Source organism: Vulpes vulpes, chromosome X (assembly GCF_048418805.1).
Source record: "Vulpes vulpes isolate BD-2025 chromosome X, VulVul3, whole genome shotgun sequence".
In the NCBI taxonomy this organism is placed as follows: domain Eukaryota; kingdom Metazoa; phylum Chordata; class Mammalia; order Carnivora; family Canidae; genus Vulpes; species Vulpes vulpes.
In genome coordinates, this window is record NC_132796.1 from 22381417 (window position 1) to 22406151 (window position 24735).

The 24735-nt window shown below is 36.0% G+C and overlaps 1 pseudogene; it reads left to right on the plus strand.

Annotated features, from left to right (window-relative positions):
- Positions 1 to 7990: 7990 nt before the first annotated feature.
- LOC140596102 (archaemetzincin-2-like) lies at positions 7991 to 19745 on the plus strand (annotated as a pseudogene).
- Positions 19746 to 24735: the final 4990 nt, after the last annotated feature.

The following is a 24735-nucleotide window of genomic DNA, read 5'->3' on the forward strand; positions in this document are numbered from 1 at the left end:
AGTAGTCTTATCTAGCTATAGCTAAAAAAAATAACTTGGGAATCTGTTCCTGGACCAAACACCCAAAATAGATATTTTCCATTAGAATAAAGAACAAAGCAAGAGAGATGTAGAACTGAGTGAGACCTTAAAGGGGAATGTAAAGCTACATCCCAGCAGATACATAAATAGTTGTTCTGGCTACACCCTAGAACATAGAGTTCTAAGTAAACAACAGATACCTAAAATGTAGGACAAAATTAACATAATTATAGTAAAATGTATACAATGGATAAACTAGAAATATAAAAAGAAATACATTTCTAATACCCTACAAAACAAAATACTTGTTAGATAGTATTATGGTATTTTGTCTCCTACAAGTATTTCTATTCAGTAAATTTAAGAGGTTGATTTGAAGCTGATTCTGCTCTCCCACGTTCAATGCAAATAGCCTTGAGCAGTTGAAATGGTAAGTAATACTAAGACATCAGCATATTTTGATGAGTCTTCCAATTAGAGAATAATTTTAGCTACAGATAAAACCATTTTACGATTTTGTCAATCTTTTTTGCTATCACTTGATTAAAATGCTATCATGAATCTTAAAATATCAAAACTTTAGAAATTAACACATTCTAGAAATGCAAAATACATGAGGCTCAAAATTATATTCTATGATAAACATGTATCCATATTTTTAATATTCACAAGGCTGAAAAATAATCTAAAATAAGTTAAGCATATTTTTCAATCAAATTTCTTGCTCAAATGGTCATTTGAGGCACATGTCTTTTAGGGGCAGCTGTACTATTAAAATTATGTTTGATCAGGGGCAAACTGGGTAGCTCAGTTGGTTAAGCATCTGACTTCAACTCAGATCATGATCTCGGGGGTCCTGGGACAGAGCTCCACATGGGGCTCTACACTAAGTGGGGAGTCTGCTTATCCCTCTTCTGCCCGCCCCTCCCTCTGCTTGTGCTCTCTCTCAAATAAATAAAAAAATAAAATCTTTAAAGAAAACTATGTCTAAATGTAAGAATATATTTAAAGCATTTTTCTTATAATGTTGACTGTATATCAAAGATGAAAAAATTCTAAAAATCTGGTCAATTATCATTTATTAAATTCCATGAAAACACTCTAAATGTTTTTCAATGGATTTTAAAAAGCATGGTACATGCTGGCTAATTCATAGTGGCTTATTCAATGCATATTTGTTCAACAAAGGATTGAATTACATATATTTGCCAATTACATTCATATCCCATTGGCCTTAATTATGTGAAAAAAATAGTAAAAGAATTTGCTATACTTTTAATCAAATAAGATCAAAATATAAATGGATTTCCTATTATCCTCAAACCAATATGTAAATTACAGCACAGTGAGGAACTCAAGATGGGTGTTAAAAATCTTTGCACAGTACAACACATATGGGCAAAGAAAAGACATTTATTTATTGGATGAATGAATAAATGAAACCTGAATCATGAGTCAGAAAAAAATAGCCAAAGAGTTTTGTACCTCAACAGTTGAGGAAGTCAATATAATGTGATAAATTTAATAGCAAGTAAATCAAATGTGCTATGGGAGCACCTATGGAAATGTTCAAATGAGAGCTGAGGTTCAGGAAAACCTGCCAGAGGAATATTAGCATGAGCTAAATTTTGGTGCATAAAATTTTAAACACCCTGAGAAAAGAGAACAGTGCATTTGAGAAATTACCTTTCTTTGCCATGGTTGTGGCAGATAATAATCATCATGGAGAAGCTAATTAAAAACAAAAACCAAAACCTGAAAAAAGATCCATTAGAAATGGCAGTATGGAGAACATGGGTAAACTCAGTGTCTGCTGGTGTACGAGTCTGTGTGTTTAAGTAACTATAACTTAGGGATCCCTGGGTGGCTCAGCGGTTGAGCATCTGCCTTCAGCCCAGGGCGTGATCCTGGAGTCCCGGGATGAGGTCCCACGTCAGGCTCCTTGCATGGAGCCTGCTTCTTCCTCTGCCTGTGTCTCTGCCTCCCTCTCTCTCTCTGTGTCTCTCATGAATAAATAAATAAAATCTTAATTAATAAATAAATAAATTAGACTTAATTGTGTTAAAACTATATATTTATTTAGGGAGAACTGATACCTTTAATAATGGTCAGTCTTCTAATCTAGGACATGATATATCTTTTCATTTGCTCAGATCTTCTTTGATTTATTTCATCATCAGAGTTTAGCAGTTTCCTGCATACCAATCCTACTCAGATATTTTTAGTTATACAGAGTACCCCTTACTCATCTGTAATGATATTTACTGTTTCATTCCTAATATTAGTAAATTTTGTCCTCTCCATTTTATGGTTAAAAACTTTATTGATTTCTTCAATGAACCAGCAATTGATTTCACTGCTTTTTTCTTACTGTTTCATATTTTCAATTTAATTGATTTCTGCTCTTATCTTTACTATCCCCTTATGTCTGCTTGTTTTCGATTTATTTTGTTCTTTTCTAGATATTTGAAGTAGGTATGTGGATTTTTATTTAAGGCTTTCCCTCTTTTGTAATGCAAATATTTAGTGCTATAAGTTTTAGGCTCAGTATTACTTTAGCTGTGTCCCAGAAATTTTGATATCTTGCATTTTCATTTTCATTCAGTCTGATCTATTTTTTACCTCTTTTGAGACTTCCTCTTTGACCCATAAAATGTTTAGAAGCATGCCATCTAATTTGTGTTTGAGATTTTTGTTTCTATTACTGATTTCTAGTTTGTTTCCTTTATAGTCAAAGAACATACTTTATATGATTTTAATCCATTAACATTTTTTGAGATTAGTTATATGGTCCAGGATATGGCCTGTCATGGTGTATGTTCCTTGTGGACTTGGGGGAAAAATGTGTATTCTGCTGTTCCCTGGAGTGTCCTAAAAATGTCAATTATATTCTGTTTGAGGATATTTTTCAATGAAATAGACCTGAGGCATGCAATTCAGTAGGAATCCTGGCAATGTAGATCGAGTTAAGGCTTACCAAAATAAATAAATAAATACATACATACATACATACATACATAAATAAATAGTTAGTTATTTTGTGTGCGGTGTTTTGTTTTATAATTCAAAGTCTGATATATAGTTTATGACAGGAAGAGAATTTACCACGATTGTAATAGTGAGGCTCTAGCTTAAAATATCTAAACCTATATATACATTATTTCATTGCTTCTATATCCTATTATGACTTCTGCATTAACATAGCCTTTTGAGGACATCAAACAAGAGGCAACACTGAAGTTGCACAGGATAATAAAATCATTTTTCCATGAGGTTTTTGTACTATTAGAGTGGATACTGTCAATGGAGACTAGGAAAATCATAAGGGTATTCATCTTTGTCTCCACTTAGTGGCTAGTACTGTCTCCCTCCCAAAAGTGGATTTATACTAATTTTGTCTATAGCCAAGAATGGCTAATTTAGCATATCAAAGTAAATGAAATTATACCCAGGTTGCTCATAATAATCAACACACAGGAAAAATTAACTAAGCTAGTATTAAATGAATGTGAAGATAAGAAATACTGAAGAAAAATTTAATACCTTCTGAGTCTTCAGTAACTTGGATAGGATGAAAACAATTTTAAACTTAAGCAAAATATTACATTTTAAGAAAAATATTAAACAAAAAGTATCATTATAGCTTAGTCATAAATATATCTAGTAGCTTTCTTTGGCTTCTGTAGTTGTCAATGCAGCCAGCAGAAGTTGAAGGATTTGAGGACTGCATCCCATTGTCATGCCTCTTTCCATCCAAATATGAGCTTAATTATAAAACTCCTCACGAAGTACTATAAAATACACTGAAGTTTTATTTGGGCCAAGGCGGGCCTATAAAACAGATAACTCTGTAATAACTGTTTGCACATTCGTAGTATTGTTTATTAATATATGTAGTTGCAATCAGCCATCACTGAAGAAGCTTTATTGAAATAAATTTGCAGTAATATACAAACTAAAGGATAGTACATAAGCCTTCTTAATTAGAGTTTATGCGGTCAATAAAGTACATAGGAACACAACAGCACATTTCATTTTTTTCCCTAGGAAATCAATATCCACAATAGAAAATAAATGTCAAATTGAAGCCCTGAATTTTGTGATCATGAGGTATATTGAAAATAGCTCTGGGCTGGGGCTCAAGGCACTAGGGTGCTAATCCAATTTAGTCACTATCATTGACTTTGAAAATGTAACACCTTTTTAGAGACTTAGTTTCTCTTCCTAATTTAATTCATGGTCCTGTTACTAAAGTGTCACTGAATGCACATTTCTAAGAGAGGACCATAGGACTCAACGAGTAGGAACAGATTCACCATAATTATTGCCTGTAATCTTTCAAAGTCCTAGATCTATCTAACAACTTGTGGGATTTTGTTACTGCTGCTAAACTCAATAGTAGAACCATACATGAGCATGGTCAGCATTTAAGAATCCTCATTACCTTGTTAGTGTCACAGGGTAAGAATAAAGAATTTCTGTGAACCTAAAGCCAAATATGTTTTAATATTTCATAAATATGGAATTAAGCACAACACTAGGCTATTGTTTCTGCCCATATACTCACTTTGACTATCCCATTTCCTTGAACATAACCTTCTGTGATATTATTATTATTTTGGACTTACTCTTCTTTGTTACTTGGATTCCTTACCCCTATCCAAGTGATAAACTTCTATTTATCTTTAGTACACAAATCAAAAATTCTAGGTTGATATCAAGATATCCGAGTAACTGAAAGCTTTGCTAATCTTCCTATTTGCCCAACAAAAGGAGTGTTTGAAACTAATAATAAAAAGAGAACATATTCTAAAACCAGATGTATTTTATATGGCCTCCTATAATAACAGAGATAATGAAGACAAAAATATATTAACAGCTGATTTGATATTAACCATCCCAAGACATCCCAAGGCATAATTTGGACAACAATATTAACCAAGAATACTGTTAAGCTTTTTAAATATCAGCATATGCCCCATGTTAATAAATAATTTCTTAATTGGCCTCAGTGATTGAGAAAGAGCCAGATTCAATCAATGTATCTTAAGTATCTTCAAACACTGGGTGTAGATAGATTTTTTCTGTTGATTATGTGCAAGGATGAGTCAACAAACAATAATTAAAGCATGGATTCTATGAGAATAAACTACAACTGAAGAGAAAAAGTCTAGGAACAGTCACAAATACATATGCATGAAAAAAGACAGTAATATGTAAGGTAAGAAGAGTTAAGCATTTCGTAGGAATTAAAACACTCACGTTGCCATTCAAGTTTGGAAATATATATATATTCTTAGATTTCTAAGGTTTGAGTAAATAGAACCACCTAGTACTTCAGCTAAAGATGTTGACTGAATATATTTTTAAAGGTCACCAGAAAACAAAAACAAAGTAACAACACAAGAATTGGAAAGTGCAGTTGAAAAATACTGGCAGTTATTAATAAAATCACCTTGAGTCTTTGACAGACTTATATATCCAACTGTCAACTTCACATATGTACTTGGACGTTTAATCGACATCTCACACCCAACACAGCCCAAATGAAATTCCTGAAATCTCCCTCAAAAATCTTCACTTAGAGCCTTTGCCATCTCAGTTAACAACAACTCTATCCTTCTGGTTGCTCAGGCCCTAAACCTTGGGTTCATCCTTGATACCTCAATTTACCTCACAGCCCTTATATCAATCACTACAAAGTCTTTTTGGCTCTATGTAGTGGGTGCTGTGTTACACCACTTGGATCCCCCTTCAGGACAGAAGGATTTATTTCGCCAGATGCTGAGTGGTGCTGAAAGACAGCTGTAATTGGGCCACCTGGGTGGCTCAGTCCCTTAAGCATCTATCTGCCTTTGGGTCAGGTCCTGATCCCAGAGTCCCGGGATCCAGCCCCATATTGGGCTCTCTGCTCAGTGGGGAGCCTGCTTTCTCCCTTTCCCCATGCCTCTCTCCCTGCTCTCTCAAATAAATAAAATCTTAAAAAAAGAAAAAAGAGAGTGAGCAAGAGAGACAGCCTTAATCTATTAGATCTCCTCCAGAAGCGGCTCCACTGAAGGAGTTAGCTTGCTCACGGTCACTGTTACTGGTCAGTGTGGGGGTAGGGTATGAAGGCCTGCCTCCCTTGCCCCACTTCTGGGGCCACCTCAACGCCAGAGCTCCTCCTCATCCTGCTGTCTGAAGCTCTCATTGACCCTGCACGGCAGCCTGACCTCCCCTTTCTGTGAAATCCTGCTTTCCTCCCTCTTCCTGCTGACTAATGTTGATGGCAAGGGCACTCCCTAATAAAATCTGTGCACATTCATCTTTATCCTTGAGTTTGCTTTCTGGGGAACCCCACCTTCAATAGTTGGGCCAGAAGTAGTCAGATATCCAGTATTTTCGACTGCTGAGCTAGTAATGAGGATTCTACTACTAATGTAGGTAGAGCACACATATTCCCTAGAACAAGTAACAGTAAAATGTTTAGAATTTTTACTCTGGTTACCCGGGGTGGTATTCTAGTAAAAGGAAATAAACAAGTAGGTGTGATGATAATATCAGGCATTTGAGAAAAATAAAGGAAGTAGTCTCTATAAAGACAGTGGAAATAGATACTGTTGTACATAATTGACACTTGGGGAATAGTCGGGTTTTTTTGTTTTTGTTTTTGTTTTTTTTTTAAAGGCTTATAGTGATTAATTGACAATTAAAAGTCAAGTGTAAAAACCAGAAAGCCTCCTGGGAAGCTTATAAAAAGATTCTCTCTCCTGCAGCTGGAGGAGGGCAGCCAGGCTCAGGAATTATCCTAAAATTGGCAGAGCTCAAAGAAAGATTAAACTCCCCCAAAAAGAGTAGGTCTGTAAAACCAAGATGAATGGATGAACAAAACATAGCATGCAATGGAACACATCTGAGCAAAAAAAGAACGAAGTCCCAATACATGCTACAAGCATGAATGAAGCTTGAAAACACTATGCTAAGCGATAGAAGCCAGTAACTAAGGACCATATATTATATTTTCAATTTGTACGGAATTTTGAGAAAAAGACAACTGTAGATACATAAAGTGGATGAGTAGTTGCCTGAGGCCTGGAATGGTAGTGCCATTGTATAGTTGGTAATGCCAACTATACATGGGCATATGGAAACCTGATGGTGTGATGTGTTCTGGATGACAGCGGTAGATAAACAACTGCAGAGAATTATTAAAACTCACTGAATCGAACACTTACAATAGGTGGCATCAATGATGTGTGAATTACACCTACATGGATTTGAAGAAAAAGAAAAGTGAATCCAAAAAATAGAAAATCAAAAAGAGAGAGGTGTGTAGAAAGAGAGAGATATAAAATGTTTTTTTTAAAAAAGATTTTATTTATTTGAGAGGAGAGAGAGAGAACACACAGGAGGGGCAGAGGGAGAAGCAGGCTCCCTGCTGAGCAGGGAGCAGGACTCAGGGCTTGATCCAGGACCCCGGGATCATTATCTGAGCTGAAGGCAGACACTCAATTGACTGAACCACTCAGGCGTCCCTAAATGTTAATGTGTAAATGAATTTTTCTCTACCTTTGGCTGTATTAGTCATCTCTCCTCTTCGTTCCCATATTTTATCCAACCAGTCAAAAAACATTTATTGAGAATAACTAAATACCAGTCTTATGTGGTTTATTTGTAATACAAGGAGAACAAGGATATGATTTGTGCTCTAGAGGCATTTATAGACTAGTGTGGGAGACAGTGAAAAAATCAGCCTATATGGGACAGGACATTACATTGTCCGATACTGGTACACACAGGAGCTAAAGGAAACAATGGAAGGGATTTTTAAAAATACCTGTATTATACTATTTACCTGGTTGAATATTAAACATATTTATCAGCTTATGATTAACAACACTAACGTTATGCTGTGACTTTAGTGTGGCAGTGCATGGAAAAGTATGTTAGAAATAAAATTGTGTTTTTTCTTGAGATGGTTCATAGGAGAATGACTCAAGATAAGGCATTAGATTTGAGAAACAGTAAGCAAACTCCATGTGGACAGATTATTATCTAGGGAAGAGCTGTGTTACTTTATACATCTATAAATATGTTTATATATTCATACATTATGTCCAAATACAACGCTATATAACATTTTATTTGTTCTAGTTTCACACTTGTTGGATTTCATCTTTCTGGAACTCGACCAGAAACTAGAAGGTAAATAACTAGTAGATGAACCAGATCATTCCAAATAAGGCTACCACGTTACTGCATTACCACTGCCTCCTATTTTAAGCCAGAGCCTTGAAATTACAGCATTATTTATTTAACGCAAAAATTTCAACAAGCTACTCAGGTAGTTTGTTTTTTGTTCTAGTTTGATTTTTAGTGCCCAGCAAATCAGAAATAGCAGGCTGTAAGTAGGCTGTAAGTGCAGGGACTTTTAGAGACCCGCACTATGACAGCAGGAACAATGACAATGGCAGAAGATGGCAGAAAAGGAGAATGATGCATAAAAAAGGAGAAACAAAGACCAGGGCAGCCTAGGTGGCTCAGTGGTTTAGCACTGCCTTCAGCCCAGGGTGTGATCCTGGGCTCCCTGCATGGAGCCTGCTTCTCTCTCTGCCTCTCTCTCTCTCTCTCTCTCTCCCTCATGAATAAGTAAATAAAATCTTAATAAAATAAAATAAAATAAAATCCTTAGACCAATAGCATAATGCCAAAAACATCCATGTATAAGTCAGGATTACAAAAGAGAAGAATAAGTTTTTTAGGTAATTCTTAAAAAAAAAAAAAAAAAAAAAAAGAAAAGAAAAGAAAAAAAAAAAAAAAGGAGAAACAGCATTCCAGCACAGGATGGAGATGAGTGGTAACCAAAATTTTTGTAGTGCCTTTCAGACTCTTAATTATTTGTACATATGCTGCTCATTTAATCCTTACAAATGTCCTTTGAAGCAGGCATTATTACCTTCATTTCCCAACTGAAGATGTGAGCATCAGATCATCAGATATCGCACAACTAAAAATAGGAGCAGCAAGTTCAGATCAAATCCAAGATCACTACTATGACAATTATCATACCTTAATGATGACCCACAAGTTGCTATGAAAAACTGAAAATGCAATCAACATTATATGGTTATAGAGCATAAAATCAACACTATATATTGATTTCTTTTTTCTAATTTTTATTTATTTATGATAGTCACAGAGAGAGAGAGAGAGAGAGAGAGAGAGAGAGAGGCAGAGACATAGGCAGAGGGAGAAGCAGGCTCCATGCACCGGGAGCCCGACGTGGGATTCGATCCCGGGTCTCCAGGATCGCACCCTGGGCCAAAGGCAGGCGCCAAACCGCTGCGCCACCCAGGGATCCCTATATATTGATTTCTAAAACAATCTGCTTAGATGTGCACATAAACAGGTATATTTTAGATACCTTACGATTTCTCTTTCTGAACAGCTCTTCTATCATCATTGATAGACAAGGTGTCATTACAGAAACCTGAAGCTGCTATTCATAATAATAAAAACAATGATGTGGTAATTTTTGTGATTTACTATTTTTCCTTAATCTGGACCTCTTCGATAGTCATTTCCATTTTAACGGAACTCCCTTAGGGGAATATCATATAGGCTATAATTCATTTTCTTTATCTGCCATGTGAATTTTTCCAATACAGAGGTTTGGTAATTGTTCTATGAAATGTGACAATTAACTGTCACAACAGAAAGATAAGCAGGTATACATTTTCACGTTAACTGTGTGATTAAAGATCATATATACAAATATATATACACCCATAGCAACAAGACTGTGGGATTTATCTGTAAACCGAAAACAAAATTGTGACATTTCAAATAGAACAAAATCTATTATCTAATTTTCTTGTCCTTCTCAGATTCTGAGTTCTTCCTTCTGCCTCTATCAAATGCAGATGCCATTATTTGATACCATTAATCTATGTTAGAAATATACACCTCTATTTTTTCCAAGTTCCAGAAATTATATTATATACAGAGTTTTCCTTTTACATTCCTTAATATTCAACCCACCTCTTTTTCCCCTCAATTCATGAGCCACTTACATGGGAATTATTTTTATAGTTATGTTCCTCCAACTCCTACATTTCTTTTTTGTAAATATTGAATATATGGCAAAAAGAAACATTAAGGAAGGAGAGCTATATTCATGAGAATCAAGATACAACCACAATTTTTATGGTTTTTTTTTTTTTTAAAAAAACAAGTACTGAGAATTAAAATTTAGCAGATGCTTTCTTTAGGGTCTTCTTTACAGTGGGCAAAATGACTTAATGATTATCATGATGGCATTTTATGGAAATTACATTTCTACATTATCTTAATGTATATATAATGATAGCTACTCAGTACTCCAGCTCAAAACAGACAATTATACCACCTGCCCCTCAACTCTAACTGAAGTAAAAGAAGACCTTACCATTTCAAATTAGGTACACAAAAGGATATTTTCTCTTTTTTTCTCTTGATACAATCTGAAAACAACAAATAATCCAATAGTATATAATTTTCTCTTTCATCTAAACATCTTGTTACCCATCTTTCCCACTGATCCATACAGTGTTTTAAAATGAGTACTTCTTTTCAGTTGTAATAAGAGTGGCAGACTTGCTTTTTTGACCTATATAGTGTTGTAAAAAGCATAACTAGAATTACTCTAGCACAGCATGTACTCTTCAGTGTATCTCAGGCTGCTTCATTCTCTATTCTGTTTGTGGCAGCTTGACTCTCAGATGTTCCCCAGTGATCCCTTCTCCTGGTATTCATGCCTCCAGCGTATCAGTTGACTTGTGTAGTCAACAAGATACAGCAGAAGTAATGGTGTATCACTTCAGATATTAGATTATAAAAGACTGTGGCATTCTCTCTCTTTGAATCATTTGATACAGGGAGAGCTAGCTGTTTTATCATGAAGATACTCATAGAAGCCTACAAAGAGACATACATGACAAGGAAATGAAGTTTGCCAACAAGCACATGAGTATGGAAGTGGATCTTTTACTTCAAATGATTGTAACCCCAACCAACTCCATGAATGCAATCTCAGAAGAGATCCTCTGTCAAAATGACCCACTTAAGTCACTCCTAAATTCCTGACCCACAGAAACTGTTAAATAATCAACAGTGTTGTTTGCAGTTACTAAGTTTGCGTTAAATATGTTATGCCACAATAGACAATGAATACAATATTGTATCTAGAATATTCACCCACAAAGTATTTAAGGATTTTGAGAATGTAACCCTGTATTACTTAGAATAACTATTGTTAGCTGCCATAATACACAAATAGACCAAAGTTTATTTCTTACTCATGCCATGGTCTGCTCAGTGACTTTCCCTCATAAGTACAGTGTGGATCTGGATTTCTTTTTGGCAAAGCCTTACTACTAAAATGTGTTTATTCATTTTTAGCTACACATAAAGGAGAGACAATGAACATGAAGAACCCATATCCATCCTTATTGCCTTCAAGCATAAACAACACATTTCTCACATGTCATTATTGGTAAAAACTTCAGAACACAACTCTAGCCAAACTACAAGGCAGACAGGTAAGTGAATTCATCTGGATGCAAGAAGAGGAAATGTTTTACAGGTAACATTGTCTCTGCCATTTGACACCTGTTTTAGAGCTGAAGTAGTGAAGGAGGGATGCTCAATACATTCAAAGAGAAATTCTGTACTATTAAATACTCCTTGAATTTGTTTCTTTATGATTTACTGACAAAATCAGAATATTTTTAATACTTTGTTGAATTATTTAAAGAAACTTATTTCAAATTTGCCACCTGCATGACAATAACTTTTCCATGTTTCTTCAGAAACTACCTTGAATGAACTACAAATACAGAAAGGCTTGTAACATACCAGTTATCTTCTACTACGTAACAAACTACAAAACTTCAGTGGCATACAACATTTAGCGTTTATTACTCATATGCTCTGTTGGATGTCAGCTCAGCATTTTTGCCTATCTTAACTGGGTTCATCCACATGTTCTGAGGTGTGATCTGATGGTCAACTCTTCTAGGCTGGCTTTGTCTGGGGGACTTGGCTGTGTCCAAATGTCTTTCATTCTCCATTAGACTAGGTCAGGAATGTTTTCATGGTAATGACAGAGGCACAAGGGAATGTATAAACTAATGTGCAAGCTCATTTCAAGTCTCTATTTACATTACATATACTAACACTTCATTAGCCAAAGCAAGATAAGAGGGGAGAGGCTACAAATAATATGGCAAAGTGTGTGCACACAGGCAGAAGTGAAGGATCAGGAAGTCAAATGTAATCTACCACATGCATGCATGCTCTGAAACATGAATAACTAAATAAACAAGTAAATATAAGGAGCACACAAACTTAAATAAAGGCTACCTGTAACTGTCTCTTTCTAAGGATGGCATCTTTGGAATGATTTTGATTTCTTCACATCCAATTATATAATGAAACTCAATAAACTCAATGGAACAAAATTGATGGTGAGTATGCTCTTCTTTAACTCACAGTATTGGCTCTGGTCAAAAAGACCACACTATTATTAAATTTGTCTCAATTATAAAATAATGAAACTTTTGTATGGGATACATGATTTCACAAAAATAACACTTAAAGGTATATTGGCTTCCTCTTCTTCATCTTTGGGTTTTGTCAGGCAAAGTTTTTCTTAAGGAAATATAATTAATATATTTTGTCTCTTTTGGACTATGAGACAATCATTAAAATGACAACACATCATAAATCATCTCAGATGTTTTCTTTAATTAATTAATTTGAGCTATGTTTATTGAGCACACTAAACCTGCCATTTTGCTAGTTGTTAGTTTTTCAATGACTGGAAAGAAAAGCTCAGATTTTTAGAAAGTTTATAATCTAATGTAAAATAGAAACAATAAATCAATATTTGACATACTGTGCAATACAATGTAATTAAGTGACAATGTCTGTGGTACTTAAGAAAAAGGAGACCAATCCAAGGCAGACAGGAATAAAGTGTTTTTTTTTTTTTTTTTTTTAAGATTTTATTCATGAGAGACACAGAGAGAGGAATAGGCAGAGAGAAAAGCAGGCTCCATGCAGGGAGCCCAATGTGGGACTTCATTCCAGGACTCCAGGATCACGCCCTGGGCTGAAGGTGGTGCTCAACTGCTGAGCCACCCAGCTGTCCTAGGAATAAAGTTTTCAAAAGACTAAAATCTCAGTCTGAATCTGGGCATGACAAATCCACCAATGTTAGTTTCTTATGACCAATTTATAAAGGCATTTAAAATATATAGTCAACAGATTAGGTGATTTATTGGAAACTGGGCATGTAGTGGAAAAAATAGTTAAGAAAAAAGGTTTAATTTTATTGTTAGAGTAAGTGCATTATTCAACATGGTAGAGATAATTCATGAGGAGCAGTTCTGGTAGTAAAGATAACCCTATCACCTGGATATGATTAGGGTGAAGTTCCTATAAGAAATCCAAGCAGAAATATCTAAAGGCTGTTGGCTTCTTGCAACTGAAGATGAAGGGAATACCTAGGCCTGGAGGCAAACACTTGGAAATGTTAGTTTATATGTTAGCTATGTGACAGACAGCCACTGAAGTCCTGGGAGTAGTGGAACTGTCCAGAGAGAGGGCTGTCCATCAAGCAAAGGAGAAAGCCTCGGACTGAAACCCAAAGAACTTCAACATTCATGGGCAGGATAAAATTCCTCAACAAGAAAAACAAAACAAAACAAAACACCCAGAGTTATAAAAAGAAAAGAGAACACGCTGTGATAAAAAATGAAGGAAGAGTTTTTTAAAGGATAAAGAAGTGATTAACATTTTTGAAAACTTCGGTTTTATAAAATACAGTTTCACCCACTGTTTCTTTTTTAAAGATTTATTTACGTATTTATTCATGAGAGACACAGAGAGAGAGGCAGAGATACAGACAGAGGGAGAAGTAGGCTCTCTGTGGGGAAGCCGATGCAGGACTCAATCCCAGGATCCCCGGATCACGACCTGAGCTAAAGGCAGACGCTCAACCACTGAGCCACCCAGGTGCCCCTCATCCAGCAGTTTTATCAACAGGATAGATATTGAAAGATTTCATTGACAAGATTAGAGGCAGTAACATGAATAGCAACTAGAATGTGGTTGATGGAAAATAAATGGAATTTTTGAAGCAGAGACTATGAGCATATCTAAATTGTTCAATGGAGATATGAAGAGCACCATGAGAAAAAAGAACTTTTATTGTTTTAATAATATGAGATACGCACATGTTTTAAAACCCTATTGGTTTGTAGAGGAAAGGGTAAAGATTCAAATGCTGAACAAAGTGAATAAAGAGAGCAATCTTACCGAGAAAGGAGAGCATACAGAAGTCAAAGCATGGATGTAGAAATGAAGCACAATAAGGAGGATCACCAATTCTAATGTGTCAATAGTGAAAGAAGAAAGATTTTGTGTGAAGACAAAGGTGATTTTACAACTAATGTGATTAATGAGGACACCTAAAAGAATTCCACCAAGAGTTATACAGAAGAAAAAAGGTGTCCATTATTAGTACTATTAATTAACATTGCTTTGAAGGTAATAACCAAAATAACTGGATAAGAGAAAAGAATGTGGCTTATAGAAAATATCCGAAATACTTTCAAGTGAAAAGAAAGGAAAATTTTCCTATAGAACAACCATGAACTTCCCAACAGCAACAAAGGAAACTCGAAGAAAAAGAAACAAAAATGTTGAGGAACAGTTATTTCAAACTACTTTGAGCCAAACCATCCGTCAAGAAAACAAATATATTTTAGACATACAATAACTCATACTACCTTTTTCTCATGCTCTCTTTTTCAAGAAACTATGTAAATAAACAAAGTAAGAAAAAACCCAGTGAACAGAGAAAGCCCAACCAAGAATGAGGATGATAATAATAATTCAAAGGAGACTAGGAAATTATCTTGATACACTTGCTTATATAGAAAATAATACGGAGAAACAGTTTAATAAGCTCATGTTGTATTTAGGAAGGATTAGCAACATTTGAAAAATAAGCAAATGAAAAAATAATATGATGATATTATCCAAATGGTTCTGAGACTCAATTTCTAATGTGTGGAAGGAAGGGGGTGTTTCCTACACAGCACCAAGCAAATCTCCAGACAACAGCTGGGTGTCCTACAACTCAACTCAATCTTGATACTACTAATGAAGGATAGTGGAAAGAAAGGCAGGCAGGGACAAACCGCCCCCCTCCCCTGCCCTAAGAGGAAACCATCCTCAGGATGATTTTACATCATCCTGGAAGGAGCCCTCCACCCTTTCCTACATAAATGGACAAAAACCTGATAGGATGACAGGCAAATGGAAGGTTAATCAGATTAAAACAGTGTGCTAACAAAGCCCATAAAACCCCCTAGATTTAGAAACTCTGATGGCAAACCTCTCAGGTCCCCTCCCTCCTCGGGAGCTTTGTACTATCACTTAATAACCTTTGCTTTGTTGCCCACTACTCTTTGCCTGGTTTACCTCTTCATTCTTTAAAGCATTTTTTTAAAAAAGATCTTGTTTATTTATTCATGAGAGACACAGAGAGGGAGGCAGAGGCAGAGACAGACACAGAGGGAGAAGCAAGTCCCCTGCAGGGAGCCTGATGCAGGGCTCGATCCCAGGACCCCGGGATTATGCCCTGAGCCAAAGGCAGATGCTCAACCACTGGGCCACCCAGGCGCCCCTATCTCTTCATTCTTTAAGCAGCATGACGGAGAACTGCAGGCACTAAAGGAAAAGAAATTGTGTAACACTATCTAGAGACCACATGAGATTCTATGTATCTGCATGGTACTGACCATGGTCAATGAAATGTAATGATTACCAGTACTGTTTTGTTACCACAGGTCCAAGGCAAGTTTCAGCACATTTTGTGCCACTTTGCCAGCACTGTTTATTAAGTTAAATTGATGGTTTGCACCTGATTGATGATTTACACCTGATAACAGCAGCATTACTGATAGTTGTTACTGGGGTTGGTTACACAGCAATATGACCAGAAAGGTGTAAGAAGGTCTGGCTGAGATTCCATCTTGGCATCACTGGCTCCGTGCAAATGTTGGCAATTCCTGATCCAAGTGATAAAGAAGGACCATTGGGAAGGATGACCGGAGCCTGCTTACAACCTTTCCAATCCCTTGTTGTGAGGTAGCCTGTGGTCGTTTTCTTTTGTTTTTTTTTTGTTTTGTTTTTTTTGTTTTTTTGTTTTTTTTTTGTTTGCTTGTTTTGTTTTGTTTTGTTTTTTTTTTTTTTTTTTTTTTGGTAGCCTGTGGTTGTGATGCATATCCTGACTCTCTAAAGATTTGACTTATTATATATTATATCCTTTCCTGGCAATAAATGGTAGATTTGTAAACCTTGTTATTTTGGGTTCTGTGAGTCTCCTTCAATGATCTATACACTTGTCTGACTACCACCATTAACACAGTTATAGAACAGTATATAATTACACATCATTCTGGGCACACCTATTTGAGAACTATGGGGAAGATGGTGGTACTAAGGTAACTGCAAAACTGCCCTTCCTTTTTTCACCAACTCAGCTGCAGAGTTACTCTCCTCAACTTGAATAAAATCCCAATTTCTCGGTCTTCAGAGAGGATTTTCCTCTCTGAACTCAGGAGAGAATTGAAAATATTAATTATGTCCATCCATTCATTGTAAGTGAAGGTGTCTTGGACTGGTGGTTGAATATGAATGTCAAGTCGGTTTTCTGGTTCAACTGCTTCTACCTCTGCAGATAATGGTACAATATACTTCCTTATCTCTATACATCTTAGTCACTTTTGAACATCTCCATTTATATTTTCTTTACAGTCTTAATGAATCTTCTTTATCACCCTCAACTCATTCAAATAATGCTGCAATTCATTATGCTTTCAAGCATGTGGGTGCTGCCTTAGTGAGCCCAGTCTATTCTTCCCAAGAGGTTAAGTTCATCTATACCTAGGACAGTGAAGAAGAGCACATTTTGCCTCCCAAGATATGCTTCTTTGGCATACTGATTATTTTAGGCTGATTATTTTTAAGAAATAGCAGACACTGGAAAAACTCTGAAAACTGTGTAGAAGTTTCCCTTTTGTAAGAGACATTTACATTTATAAGGGAGATCTCCATTATATACCAAGAAAAGAAGGATGACTCTAAATGTCTAGAAACATATCAACAGAGAAGGCAATGACTTAAATCTGCATAATAACCCTACCCTCACTTTTTTTAATAAATTAATCTTTTATTGGTGTTCAATTTACCAACATACAGAATAACACGCAGTGCTCATCCCGTCAAGTGTCCTCCTCAGTGCCCGTCACCCATTCACCCCCACCCCCCGCCCTCCTCCCCTTCCACCACCCCTAGTTCGTTTCCCAGAGTTAGGAGTCTTTATGTTCTGTCTCCCTTTCTGATATTTCCCACACATTTCTTCTCCCTTCCCTTATATTCCCTTTCACTATTATCTATATTCCCCAAATGAATGAGAACATACACTGTTTGTCCTTCTCCGATTGACTTACTTCACTCAGCATAATACCCTCCAGTTCCATCCACGTTGAAGCAAATGGTTACCCTCACTTTTTATGTTTCTCCTGATAATCTCCCATTACTGACTCTGAACCCCAACATCCATTGTCTTAGCTGAAGATGGTATTTAAGATGATAGCTTTGCCCATTTCAGAGAGTTATTCAGTTTTCTTGGCTCTCTCCCAGGCATACAGGAGGTATACATGTTACTAAATTTTGCTTTTCTCCTATAAATTTGCCTTATTTAAATTTAATTATTCAATCAGTCCAAGACCTAGAAAGGAAGACAGGGACAACTATTCTGCCCCTATGCCAGCTCTCAGAGGTCCTAGTCTCAAATCCATTATTCTCCTTCTTTAACACCAGGATCTCTGCTTTTAGTTGGAATTCTTTCAGGAGGTAGGTGTAAAGTGTCCAGAGAATTTCTGTATTTTTATGCTGTCTCACACCCTGAAGTCTAGGGGTATAATGGTCCTGGATATTTATTTTCTATAGAAAAATATCCTCATATCCTAACCCAGCACTAATAAACAAATAGAAATATATAATCAGCTTTTTTATTCCTACTGTATAGACTCTTCAACTTAGATATTCTTTGAAGATTTACATAGCACCAAGTACAGTATGTATATCAGACAGCTTTTCTAGTGATAATATATGAGAAAGCAAAAACAGACTATTAAACAAAAGGATTCAAAAAGATTAAATTTTATATATAAATTCTTATTTAAGCACTTATTCCATTCTTATTTTTTTCTTTGTTGTTTCTTTTTAAAGTTTTTATTTAAGTTCCAGCTAGTTAACATACCATGTACTATCAGTGTCAGAATTGTATCAATACAGTAATAGTATAGTATATACTACGGTATAGGATCAATATAGTATAGTATCAATATTGTAATTTAATACTTGTATATATCACTCCTGCTCATCACAAGTGCCCTCCTTAATACCCATCATCTATTAAATCCAACCCCCCACCTACCACCCTTCTGGTAACCATCAATTTGCTCTCTATAGTTAAAAGTCTGTTTCTTCGTTTGCCTCTCTCTCTTTTTCCCCTTTGCTCATTTGTCTTGTTTCTTAAATTTCACATATGAGTGAAATCATATGGTATTTGTCTTTCTCCAACTTATTGATTGATCATATGGTAATTCTATTTTTAATTTTTTTGAGGAGCCTCCCTCCAAATTGTTTTCCAGTAGCACTTATGTTTCAATATAAGAAATTAGGTGGTGGGGAACAATAAACAAAGATTTTCATTCAGAGAGTCATCTCTTTGGACCCATTACTTTGCATTCACAATCAGATTGGATCACCTTCTATTCTGAATACCTCTTCCAAAGACTTCAAAGAGTTTATCAAAGCTCTCTGCAAAGAAATGTAATATTTATATATAGCCCATTGGAACTCTAGGGAACACCAGAATTATCAGAAAAGGATATATGAGCTCAAGGGATACTCTGAAGCTTTTTTTACAGCTTGACAATAAAACTTCTAGGAATAGTTTCCTGTTTCTGCAACGTCATCTTCCTTTACATTCACTGACAAAACACAAAATATACAAATCGATACATGAGGCATCTCTTAAGTTCTTTTTTTTTTTTTTATTTATTTTTTTTTATCTCTTAAGTTCTTAAAAACAAAGAAATATTCAAATGTCTTCTGGGTTATAGGTTTAACAATGATTGGTTTTTACCCAAGAGACTCCTGATATTTGGTCTCTGGACAAGACTCTGGCAGGTGGCACAGGAATGGTCAGCATTGCCAGACATGGCAGTGATTTTTATCTTTCATAATATGAATGCAAAGTGAAGAAACTTGAGAAATATATCTTCAAGTGACTATCCAATTTTTAATGATTATATTCCTAAAATCATGGGTATTTTGCTACTTTGATCCTATAAATGTTTAACCCATGAAACTCAACACAAATTTGGACTCTTAAATTTCTCCTGTCTGGCAAACCTAATGCAAGGGTCTAGCTACCAGGAAGAGCCAGATCATGGGCCTCTAGACCTTCCCACCATCTGCTTGGTAAGTTACAGCATGCTATTCACTTCAATATTGTAGAAAGATTCAAAGCACAAGCAAAGCAGATTGACAATGCATCTGCTAATATGCCTGAAGTAACTCTGAAACATGAATTTGATAAAACCTGGGAAATCCTTTGAGAACTGTAACATATAATGAAGCAGCTTTTTGAACTTTCAAATAGGGATAATTAAAATACAATGCTTGCACATTCAAAAAATAATCTAGTAATGAAATCTTGCCATTTGCAACAACAGGGATAGAGCTAGAGAATATAATGCTCAGCGAAATAAGTCAGACGAAGACAAATACTATATTTTTCATTCATATTGAAAACCCACCTCTGTGCTTCAGAGCCAAAATATAATACAGACGGAAGTTGGGTTACGGAGGAATAATAGCTTTATTGCTTTGCTGGGCAAGGGATGCTGCAGCAGGCTATGGCTTTCAAAAACTGCAACCCCACCCCCATGCCACAGGAAGAGGTTGGGACGTTTTCTACAGAAATATCGGATCTAGCCAGTTTTGATAGGAATTACATATTTGCTGCCAGCTTCATTAGTCATTTTCAAGATAGTACCAAGTTCCTGAAACAAAAGGCTGAGAAAGGAGGAGGAGAGATTTGCAGAAGAGGAGAAAAAGGTTATTTTAAGACCAAGTTTTGCTGACCCATTAGTGTAGCCATTTTGATTTTTGTTCAACTTTATGCTGTTAAGCCATTTCAATATGTAGAATTTAAGAAACCAAACAAGCAAAAGACAGACAGAGGGAGAGAGAAAGAGAGAGAGAGAGACATAAATCAAGAAATAGACTCTTAGTATAGAAAACAAACTAATGGGTACCAGGGGAAGGTTGATAAGGGATTGGGTAAAGTAGGTGATGGAGATTAAGGTGTGCACTTCTGATGAGCACTGGGTGTTATAGGGAAGTGCTAAATCACTATATTGAGCACCTGAAACTAATATAAACTGTATATTAACAGTATAATTAATAGTATAGCAATTAAAATAAAAAACAAACAGACCCAGCAGAGGAACATGGAATAGGACCCTAGGTTTGCCTTGTATCACATACAGCAACTAGATAACTATCAAATCATCCTAAATACCCCAGAAATCAACCTGAAAACTGACAGAAAAAGCTCAACTAAACAGAGAAAAGAGACCACATCGAAGAGAGTAGGAAGCACAGAGATGTGGCTTAGGGGAGAAACGGACCATGGCTACTGTGGAAGAGGGGGGAGCCATGGTTACCAAGAAGGGTGACAAAGACAGGAACACACAGGGGAATGCACAAGGAGAATATTTCCCCAAAGCCACTGACTTGGAAAATGAGATGAGCTGAATTCCCTGAGTTCCTGCAACCAGTGAGGCTTAAAGCCTGGAGTTTTAAAGGTCAGCAGACTTGGCTGGGATACAGCCTGGAGAGTACTGCCCTGTTCCTGGAGAGAAGGCAGGCAAACAACCTGGGAGCACACAGCCTAGAAAGAGTGAATTGTAGAGTGCCCCGGGCACACACCGGGGAGATTATTCACTCTTAAGAGCATGTCTCTGAGAGGCAGCATTCATGCAGACACCACTCTGGGAAAAAAAAGGAGCTGGCCAGTTCCATTGTCTTCCCCCACCTCTCATGAACACAGAGCCAACTACAGGAAACAGCATAGTGCCAATATTGGCTGCCTAACTTGCTTACACCAAGCTCTACCCCCTGTGCTCCAGTAGAACTGCCCTATTCAGGAACACTTGCCTCAGTCCTTGCATATCCGGACCCTCCCCCAGAACACCAGCACAAGCTCCCACCCAAACCATGTCTCCCAACTAGATCTTATGGCCAGGCTTCAGTTCTGGTGGATGTAGTGACAGGTCTCATTTCACAAGCAGACCAGGACACACCTAGCTAAAACTTGCCAGTTAGGCCAGGGACCAAACACTGCCCATGGTAGGCAAGCAGAGCCTCTGCAGCAAGAACACAACGGCAGAGGGAATGCAGCACACAATGGAGACACTCCCTAAAGTGCCAGGTCCTTGGCACTACATGGTCTTTTTTTCATAAACTCACTACTTTATGTAGAGCAGGAGATATAACTAGCTTTTCTAACACAGAAGGCAAAGACTTAAACAAAATGCAAAGACAGAGCAATTTATCCCAAGTGAAAGAAGAAGGTAAATCCATGGTCAGAGATCTAAGTGAAACAGATATAAATAACATGTCTGATGGATAATAAAGCAATGTAAGGATACTCCCTGGGCTTGAGAAAAGAATGGAGACCCTTATCACAGAGATAAAAGATTTAAAAAAGAATTAGAGATGAATTGTGCAATAAACAAAAGTAGAAACATACTTGATGCAATGAACAGCAAGCTGGAAAAAAGCAGAGAAGTGGCAATACTTATATCAAACTAATTGGACTTTAAAACAGAGTGTAACAAGAGACAGAGGGGCACTAAATAATAATAATGCTGCAAAACAATGAATGGGTCAAGAAGGAATTAAAAGAAGAAATTTATTTATGTACTTATTTACTTAAAGATTGTATTTATTTATTCATGAGAGACGCACAGAGAGAGAGGCAGAGACATAGGCAGAGAAAGAAGCAGGCTCCATGCAGGGAGCCTGATGTGGGGACTCACTCCCTGGACTCCAGGATCACACCCTGGGGTGAAGGCAAACGCTTAACTGCTGAGCCACCCAGACGTCCCAAAAGAAGAAATTTTAAAAAATACATAGAAACAAATGAAAGTGAAAACACAATAGTCCAAAACCTTTGGAATGCAGCAGTTCATAGCATTACAGGCCTATGTCAAGAAGCAAGAAAAATCTCAAATAAACAACCTAACCTTATACCTAAAGGAGCTAGAAAAAGAACAAACAAAGCCTAAATCCAGCAGAAGGAAGGAAACAATAAAGATTAGAGCAGAAATAAATGATATAAAAGCTAAAACAAAAACAAACAACAACAACAACAACAACAACAACAAAAACCAAAACAGAACAGATTAATGAAACCCAGGAGCTGGTTCCTTGGGGGGAAAAAAATCAATAAAATTGATAAACTTAAAAAAAATTTTGATAAACTTCTGTCCAGACTTATGAAGAAAAAAGAGAAAGGACTCAAATAAATAAAATCACAAATGAGAAAAGAGAAATAAGAACCAACACCACACAAATATAAACAATTATAAAAGAATATTATGAAAAACTATGGCAACAAATTAGATAACCTGGAAGAAATGGATTAACTCCTAGAAATATATAAACTACCAAAACTGAAACAATAATAAATAGAAAATTTGAACAGATTGATAACCACCAAGGAAATTGAATTAGTATTTTTAAAAAATCTCCAAACAAACAAAAGTCCTGGACCAGATGGCTTCACAGACAAATTTTACCAAATATTTAAAGAACAGTTAATACTTATTCTTCTCAAACTATTCCAAAAAAAATAGAAAGGGAAGGAAAACTTGCAAATTCCTTCTATCAGGCCAGCATTACCCTCATACAAAAACCAGATAAGGACACCACTAAAAAAGAGAACTACAGGCCAATATCCCTCGTGAACATAGATGCAAAAAATCCTCAATAAAATAATAGCAATCTGAATTCAACAATACATTAAAAACATCATTCACCATGATCAAGTGGGATTTATTCCTAGATTGCAAGGGTGGCTAAGTATTCACAAATCAATCAATATGATACATCAAATTAATAAAAGAAAGAAGAACCATATGATCCTTTCAATAGACACAGAAGAAGCATTTGACAAAGTACAACAATATTCATCATAAAAAACTCTCAATAAAGTAGGTTTAGAGGGAACATACCTCAACATCATACCTTTTCATCATATATGAAAAAAACCTACAACTAGTACCATCTTAAATGGGGATATAAAATGAGAACTTTTCTTCTATGGTCAGGAACAAAACAGGGATGTCCAGTCTGATCACTTTTATTCAACATAGTACTGGAAGTCCTAGACACAGCAGTCAGACAACAAGACAAAATAAAAGGCATCCAAATCCAAAAAGAAGAGGTAAAGCTTTGACTATTTGCAGATGACATGAGACTATACAGAGAAAACCCAAAAATATTCTACCAGAAAACTGCTAGAACTGATAAATGAATTCACTAAAGTCACAGGATACAAAATCAGTGTAAAAAAATCCATCGCGTTTCTATACAACAATAATAAAGTAGCAGAAAGAAATTAAGGAATCAATCCCATTTACACCTGCACTAAAAACAAGAAGATACCTAGGAGTAAACCTAACCAAAGAGCTGAAGACCTATACTTGGAAAACTATAAAACACTGACAAAAGAAATTGATGATGACACAAAGAAATGGAAAGACATTCCACGCTCATGGAATGAAAGAACAAACATTGTTAAAATGTCTATGCTACCCAAAGCAATCTATATTAAATATACAATTCCTATCAAAATACCACCATTTTTCACAAAGCTAGAACAAATAAGCCTGCAATTTGTATGGAATCACAGAAGACCCCAAGAAGCCAAAACAACCTTGAGAAACAAAAAGAAGCTGGAGACATCACAATTCTAGACTTCAAGTCATATTACAAAGCTGTGGTGATCAAAACAGTATGGTACTCCCACAAAAATAGACACAAGATCAAGATAACAGAATAGAAAAACCAGAAATGAACCCACAATTATTCGGTCAATCTGCAACAAAGCAGGAAAAAATATCGAATGGAAGAAAGATTGTCTCCTCAATAAATGGTGTTGGGAAAACTGGACAGGAACATGCAAAAAATGAAACTGTACCACTTTCTTACACCATATGCAAAAATAAATTCAAAATGTATTAGAGATCTAAATGTGAGATCTGAAACCATAAAAATTTTAGAAAAGAACACAGGCAGAAGTTCTTTGACATCAACTATAGCAACTTCTGTCTAGATATGTCTCATGAGGCAAGGGAAACAAGATAAAAAATAAACTATTTGGACTACTTCCAAATAAAAAGCTTCTATACAATGAAGGAAACACTCAGCAAAACTAAAAGGCAATCTTCTGAATAGAAAATATTTGCAAATGACATATCCAATAAAGGGTTAGTATCCAAAATATATAAAGAACTTCTAAAACTCAACACCCAT